This window comes from Furipterus horrens, unplaced genomic scaffold (assembly GCF_987537825.1).
Source record: "Furipterus horrens unplaced genomic scaffold, mFurHor1.1.pri manual_scaffold_8, whole genome shotgun sequence".
Lineage (NCBI taxonomy): Eukaryota > Metazoa > Chordata > Mammalia > Chiroptera > Furipteridae > Furipterus > Furipterus horrens.
This window is the reverse complement of record NW_028327178.1, coordinates 60,918,544-60,925,879: the sequence shown is the minus strand read 5'-3', so window position 1 is coordinate 60,925,879 and position 7,336 is coordinate 60,918,544. Positions and strand designations below refer to the sequence as shown.

Sequence of the window (7,336 nt, the reverse complement as noted above, 5' to 3'; positions counted from 1 at the left end):
CATGATAGGCATAAAAAAAATAAAAGTCCTCTGGACTGTAAAAATGTTTCTCATAATTGAGTAGAGAAGTGTGGTTCCTCTCTGCCAAAGAAATTGAAGGCAAACTTTAATTATGTCCTAATTCATTGGGTGATATCTCTGTTATTCAAATTTAGTGGTTTTTTTCCCAGTGCTGAAAGATGTAAAGTGGTTTATTGTGCAACTCAATTAGTTAGAAACTGTCAGATATTATTAACAAAATATTAATACTAGTCTGAAAAAATGAAATAAAATAAAATAACATGAGGTCATACTTTTTAAAGATTAGGTTATGATTCTCAGTATTTACATACATATCCTAGGGTGGGATGGTTATGAAAATAAATAAAATAAAGTGACGTGAAGTAAAGTGAAGTGAAGTGAAATAAAATAAAATAAAATAAAAACCAAAGGTCCAAATAAAGCTTTACTTCTGTGGGGAGGTGAAACTCGTACTGGGTGCCACAGGGAAGTGAGAAAGTGGACCTGTGGCCAGGTTCCCCAGGACCAGCCGCTGTAGAGCAGCATCTACATCATTTGTGAGGTTTTGCCTCCTACAAATGACCCTCAAAGACCTTTCAACACTGTCACTGAAAACTCACCTGAGGATTTTAAGATTTGGTCACTTTGTGGGGAAGCTGGTTATGATCTGCAGATGGCTCTGTTATTTTACTCCTTGTTAAAGGCAAACATAGAACTTAAATTCCATCACTGAAGGAAACAGAGCTCGGTCAGATACATAACCTTGTGAGGGACCATCTGGGTAGTTATACACACTCAGAGTGGGGATGCTTGGCAATCGCTGTTTCCAGCCCCTCTCTGGATGCCATTCTGGGACCAGGTGACTTTGTGTCTCCTTTGGGGTTGACGTTGTCGCCTACGGAAGTGGGGCTTGTGGCAGGGTCCCCGTGAGTCCACAACAGTGACTCATGCATGATGACGGTGCGTGCCTCCATCTGGAGCTGCAGGCTGTCCATCTCCTGCTTAAGTTGCTGGAGAAAGCTGTTGAGGTTCCTCAGGAGCTCCTTGCTCAAGGTGAGTGGGGGCCTCAGCAGCTCCTCCAGCAGTGAGGCCAGGACAGAGCAGTCGGGGACCTTCACCGGTGTCACAAGGCTGGAAGAGCTGGCCTTACCTCTCCGTTCCTTTCTTGTCATGTCACATGTCCAGCTTGGGCTGGTTCTGCTGCAGCAGTTTTCATGTTCTTCAGTTCTGATATTTTAGCCTGAAGCACAAATTTGTCTTTCTGGGTCACAGACGGGTCTTAACACACCATCTCAGGCTCAGACTGACATTCTGCAGAGTCTGCTTGGCCCCATCCTGCTCCCACTTGCTGTGCTGCTCATTCAGGTTCAGCTGCTGCTTCAAGGACTAGGTTTCTCTCTCCTTCTGACACACCTCCCACTTGAGGCTTTCCACCTCCTGGTTTCCTGTGGGCTGTCTGCCCAACTACTGGTCCAGCTGGTTCTGCAGTAGCTGAATCTGCATCTGCACCTCTGAGCTCTGCTTGGAACTGCGTGACTTCGTTATCATGTGTCCCCACCTGAAGCTGGAGATGCTTGGCCACTGCCTGCAGCATCTGCACCAGGAGCTCTTCGGCTTGCAGTTCCTTCTTCACTTCACTCAGCTCCAAGGTGGTGGCCTTGAAGTTTGGCAGTTGTGCGCTGCTTCCTCTTTGGCCACAGTCACCTGTTCCCTGAGGCTGTGCACTTCCAGCCTCTCAACAGTGCAGCATGTAAGGTTTGCACAAGCTGCCTCACCTGGTGGTTTTGTTGGAGCTGCACAATGGCCTGAATCTGCAGGTTTAGCTCTACGAGGTCAGCCTCCCTCTTGGCTAATGCTGTCTCCAACACGCTGTTGTGCTCCCGCAAAACCACATTGGACTGGTTGAGGTCTGTGAGCTTCCCTGGCTTGTGCTCCAACTCCAGAGCTAACTTCTTATTCAACTCCTCAAGGCACTTTATCTTCTTATTAAAGCCTCTGGATTTCTGAAGCTTGTCCTCCAGCTCCTGGCTGGTCAGTGTGATGACCTCCTGCAGCTCCTTCTCCAGCATCGCCTTGCTGTGACCCATGGTCTGCAGCTCCAACTCCAGGGTCTGGATTCTCTCATGCAGCTTGAGGTCACTGGGGCTGCCGGCCACCTGGGTTCTCAGCTGGCTTGGCCTTGGCCACCTCCTTGGCTGTGAGGGCCTCCTGCAGGGGGCAGCTGAGGATGCTCACAGTGCTCTCATAGGCTTTGTGCTTGCTCCTCATCTCCTTTTGGGGGCTGCTCAGGTCCAAACCCAGATGCGTCACCCTCTGCTTCTGTTCGGTGATGGCCCTAGCAGCTCCCTGCTGCAGCTCTTCTGTGACTTGAGCATCACATTGGACTCCATCGGAGCAGCCACCTGCTGCTTAACAAACTGCAGAGACTGCAGGTACATCTCCATCTCTTCATGCTCCCGCCGCACCCGCTCTAGATAACCTTCAAGGGCTGTCATCTGCTGACGGACGCGACACCTCCTTCTTCAAGTGTGCCCACTCTGCCTCTGCAGACTTCTTGGCCCCGTGGAACCGAATCAGCTCTCACCTCATCTCTTTCACCTCTGCGTCCAGCCTCTTTGTGGCCTTGAGCTCGCTGATGAGAGCTGGTCTCTGGAGGCAGTGTCCCATAGGTAGGCCTCCACCATCACCTTTTGTTTAAGAAACTATTTATTTTCTGCATCTGCTTTTTCAGAGGCAGCCTCCTCCTGCAGGTGCTCCACCTGACTGAACTTGATGGCTAATTCCTGTTTCAACTGCTCCAAAATTTCTGATGTTTCCTCAGCACCTTCTTTCAAGCATCTGGCTCCTCTCTCAAGCTCCTCTTTGCTGCTCTTGGCCGCCTGCAGAGCCACTTCCCAGACAATCTTCTCCTTCTGCAGGAAGTGGATGGTGTCTTCCCTGGAGGTGGCCTCACCCTGCGGCTCCTCCTGCCAGGCCTGCAGCTCATCATAGTGCACCTGCCGGTCATCGAGGGCCTGCTCCTGGCTCTGCAGCATCTTCTGTGTGGAGGGTGAACTGCTTCAGCAGGTGCAGATGCTCCTGCTGCACGGCCTCAAGCTGCTGGTCTTGCTGGTGCAGGATCAACTTCAACTGCTCCAGGGCTGCTGCCAAGGCCGCCATCTTCTGCAGCTGCTCCTTCTCCTCCTCAAACTCCTCCAGCCTCCTCTGCAGCTCCTCCTCCACCATCATCTTCACTTTTGAATCTGCACAAAGGCAGCTTCTTGGTCCAACATGTCAGACTCAATGCCCTGGAGCTGCAGGGCTATGCGCTCCTTCTCCTTGATGGATCTGTGCTGGGTTTCTATCAGCTTCTGGGACAGGGACATGTTCTCAAGTTTCAGGTGCTCCAGGAGACCCGTCTGGGTCATCTGTCCAACCTAGATGTGGGCCATCTTGTCCCGAAATCTGACTGGGCCTCCTAGGCCAGGGCAAGCTGCTGCTGGTACCACTGCTGGACACTGCAGAGACACAATATCCACTTGGGATGCTTTCAGCCTGCTGGTGAGTGTTATGTGCTCATAAACTTCACGTGTTCTGTGTGTGCTAAGTGGCTGCCTGCAGGGTTGGTGCTGACTGTGAATGTTTAAACCCTTACAAGTGGTTACATGTGTTTAAAAGGTGAATTTATTTAAAAAAAAAACAAAACAACTTATTTTCAAGACCTTCATCTGCTGTCGCAGGTCATGCACTATGCTGTCCTTGTTGAGCATGCTGCTCTGCATCTCCTTCACTTTGGCCAGGAGTCACTGGTACTGCTTCTTGGCCACCTGCAGGTCATGGTGGGAGGACACCAGGTTGGCATTCTTGGCCTCTAGCATGTTCTGCAGGAGGTTCATCACCTGACCCAGGTCCCAGCAAGACTACTTCAAGGTGTCTACCTCCGAACCGAGCAAGCCCTGCCGCTGCTGGCTGCTGTGGCTGTACTCCTCCTGTGCCTGCAGCTGCATGTTCAGGGCCACCAGCTGTACCTGCAGCTCCCTCTCTTCCTTAAGTCCCTGACTAGCCTCCTGGGATAAGACTTCGTCTGGCCTTTGAGTCTCATATTTTAAGAACCAGCAATATCTCATTGTGAGTTTCAGCTGCAGAAGTTTCCATGGACATGCTGCTGCAGATGCTGTCTGTCTAGCTCCACATTTCCCCATTGATGTACAGGCCCTGGTCTCAGTGCTCAGGTGCAGCAGCCTAGAGGACATCCATGGACAGGAACTGGCCCAGGGAACTGGTGGCAATCTCCTAGCCACTGACTATGTAGGAGGCTTCATGGGTGTCCCTGCAGTTCACTGGAAGGCCATCCACCCCCACATGGAGACACCACTATAGGAGGAGTTGTCACTCTTGTTCCTGTAGGCCTCAAACATGCTGTCTCCAGCCGGGGATGAGTTTTCCAGGTCATCAGCTTTAGGGCAGAGACTGACATCAGACACCACTGACATCATGCTGCTTCAGTTCTGCTTCAGAGAGACCCTGGCAGAGTCTGTGGCCAGAGTATTTCCACCCGAATTCCCAGTATTTGAGTCTTCAGTTCTGTAATCAGCCAGAGACCAAACTTTACTTGATTTTGAACTTCTTCTTAGGATGTGCCAGGAGCCCTAAGTTGCCCACCTTCAGCCCCCAAGGCACACTGGTGCGCAGGAAGGAATATATCTTTGTGATAGCCACAGCACTGGGCCTTGGTAAGGTTTATTGGTTCAACATGAGTCTAGGATCAATGTGCTGAAAGCTCTTATTTCAGTTGTAGGTTGGCTGGACTTTCCACAGAAGCACACACAGAAAAGTAAACCACAGATCCTAGAATTACATCTGACTGATCATGCTTGTTCCATGGAAGTTCTCCATTAGCCTATTCAAGAGTTGAATTCACTCACTCCTGCTGCCACTTTACCCTGTACTGTTTGAACTCTTCCTCCAGCTGCTTCCAAGCCTGAAATTGGACCTGCTCTTTTTTCTCCAGGGGCAGTGAAGCCTCTGTTGAGGCTGGAGGGGCATCAGGACCCATTTGGCTTGTGGTCAGACTGAGAGCTGATGGTGACCCTGGGAGCTGTGGTGTCAGTCCCTATGACAGGTATCTCCTTTGCTGGGCATGTCTGGACTTTCTCCTTCATCCACAGCTCTGTTTGTCTCAATGCTGGCATGCTGGGCTTCATCCCAATGGTCAGGCAATGCTCATAGAGGCTGAGGGAGGGCTGAGGTGTCACTGCAAGATTCATTCTCCAAGAGGTCACCCTACACAGCTGATGCTTAGTCTATGGTTCGGACGAATCAGACTGGCTGACATTTGGGGCTGGCACATGAGCTGCTGGTAGGCTCAGTCTCTGCCATCACCAATAGTCAGGATCACCTGGGAAGGATGGCACTAGGTTTTCTATTTTCAAGAGAGTTAAAGTTTCATAAATGGTTTGAAATCAAAATATGGTACCAATGTAGAAATGCTACTTCCAGACTTGCACGACCAACTCTGACAGAAAGCTGAACCCTAATGACATTTTTTGAAACCCTGTAGCTAAATTTCCTGGGGATTTCTGAGTCAAAGGAGCTTCACAAACTGAATCATAAACCCCTCCAGGGTCCTGGGATGCCAGAACTGGGTCCTTGCGTGTAAAATATGTTCTTTATGCATGTATGATTTGTATTCACTCCACCATATTGTGTGTGTGTGTGTGTGTGTGTGTGTTTATATAAAGACAAACTTGGTCTGGGGCCTTCTGACTACAAAATCCCCAGACCCAGGCTCAATCCAATGTTTACTGAGTCCAGGTATTATAGTTTGTTAAAGTAGCTCACTGAGGGGTGGGTGCAGGCCTCAGACCTCATTATAGACACTCCCTTTTGGTTTATTGGACCGCCATTATTCTTCAGTTTGCTGGTGGGTGGAGCTGTCTCTAAACCCTTTCTATTCACTATCATAAGCTCTGGTGAGTCATTTAATAACTATTCAATTACACATCCCTCTTGAGGGTGGAAAGAGCCTGCAGATGACTACTTTTCCTCCTACTTTGTAATGATAGGAAAACACTCAGTAACCTTGAAGCTCTGTGGTGGGCCCGGTAGACTTAGTCATACACACACACAGTAGAGCAAGAGGGGTGTTTATTTTGTTGCTTAGGAACTGAGGATCCACAAGAAGCTGAGATGCCCTCAGACTCCCAGTCCACACAAAAAGAATATCACGTATCTGCATACAACAATTGGATTGTCTTTAGATGTAATGCTTTTATTTTTAGTAAATCAGTGATCAACATAAAATTTCTTATTGCAGAAAAAGAATACACATGGAGTTACTCAAAAAGGCTAGAATCTGAGCTGTCATTTAGTCACTCAACTGCAATTTACTGAGCACCTACTATGTGCCAGGTGTCAGGATATGATAGACAAGGAGCTGCCTTAGCAGCTAAAGTTGGGGAGATAACAACAGATAAGTGTGATGATTATTTTTATGTGTCAACTTAACTCAGTCATGGTGTGCCCAGATATCTGGTCAAACATTATTCTGGGTGTCTTTGCAAGGGTGTTTTTGGATGAGATTAACATTTAAATTAATAGGCTGAGGAAAGCAAATTAGCCTCCCTAATGTAGGTGGGCCTCATCCAATCAGTGGAAAGCCTGAATAAAACAAAAAGGTTGAATAAGAGGGTCATACATCTGCCTATCTTCAAACTGAGACATCAGCTTTTTTCCTGACTTTGGACTTAATTTAAAACATCAGCTCTTCCTGAGTCTTGAGCTTGCCTGTCTTCAGACAGCAATTACACCATCAGCTGTCCTGGTTCTCAGACCATTGAACTAAATCATTGCCTCTCTTAAGTCTTCAGATTGCTGACTACAGATCTTGGGACTTGCCAGCTACCATTATTGCATGAGCCAATCCTTATAATAAATCAATCTCTTTCTCTCTCATTCTCTTCATATATATCTCCCACATAATGTCTGTCCAGAAAGTATCCATCCATGTACTGTGAAAATAGACATTTACTGTAGAAGATACAAGAAACATTGTACATAGGACAATGATGCCTCAGTCCCCATCAAAGTAGGCACCTTGGGAACTCACACAGTTCTCCCAGTCACCATCAGCTGCCCTGCTGTATTTTCCTGAATCTCACTGATAGTCTGAAATCTCTTCCCTTTCAAAGGGGACTTTAGTTTTGGGAAGAGCCAGAAGTCACAGGGTGCCAAATCTGGGCTATAGGGGGCTGAGTCATCTGGGTGGTTTTATGTTTCACCAAAAAAACTCTGCAGGAGATGTGATGCATGAGCATGATCAGGCACATTGTTGTGATGAAGCTGCCAATCACCACTT

At 48.2% G+C, this 7,336-nt stretch overlaps 1 pseudogene; it reads right to left on the bottom strand.

Moving 5' to 3' along the window:
- Positions 1-785: 785 nt before the first annotated feature.
- Positions 786-6,886, bottom strand: LOC150003027 (golgin subfamily A member 3-like; annotated as a pseudogene).
- Between the last annotated feature and the right edge of the window lie 450 nt (positions 6,887-7,336).